General features: G+C 48.8%; 1 protein-coding gene across 2 annotated transcripts in view; it reads left to right on the forward strand.

The window, feature by feature from the left end:
* LOC119316770 (protein CbxX, chromosomal-like) overlaps positions 1 to 574 on the forward strand; it is a 22,854-nt gene that overhangs the window by 12,253 nt on the left and 10,027 nt on the right. The window lies entirely within an intron of this gene.

Raw genomic sequence — 574 nt, forward strand, 5'->3', positions numbered from 1 at the left:
AATCTCTAAAAGAGATGGAGGCCTTGGTTAATCCCTTGGGATTCTTCTCCTAATGGAGGTCTTGATCCTCCAAGATGAGATAAAGATGAGCAAAGCTCTCTTAAGATCTATTCATATGCTTTGCTAACCCTAAAATGAAGGAGGTATATATAGGTCCAAGGCGTGAAGGGGTAAGTGGTGGCAACAAGGGAAAGGTACATGGGCCTTGCACAAATTCTGCGCGCAGGCAACACCACCAGACAGTCCGGTTGGGAGGACCGGACAATTTGGTCGATCAGACCCCTTGACCGGACAGTATGGTCAGTCCAAAGAGCCTCGGGTGCGACTCGAGCGGCGATCGGACAATTTGGTCCGCCTGGCCGGATAGGTAGTGCTACTTTTGCACACCTTCTTTCGTTGCTCCGTCTTCTTCCGTCACCGCTTCCATGCTTCCCTCGCGGATGGTTTAGGCGTACCCTTGTGCTTCCACTCCTTGATACGTGTGAAGCTTCGCTCAAACCTATACATGTACGAGGGAGGGTCAAATATATCATCCAAGAGAGAACCAATTAGACACACATAAAGGTTATAATTA

This window comes from Triticum dicoccoides, chromosome 6A (genome assembly GCF_002162155.2).
Source record: "Triticum dicoccoides isolate Atlit2015 ecotype Zavitan chromosome 6A, WEW_v2.0, whole genome shotgun sequence".
NCBI classification, from domain to species: Eukaryota; Viridiplantae; Streptophyta; class Magnoliopsida; order Poales; family Poaceae; genus Triticum; species Triticum dicoccoides.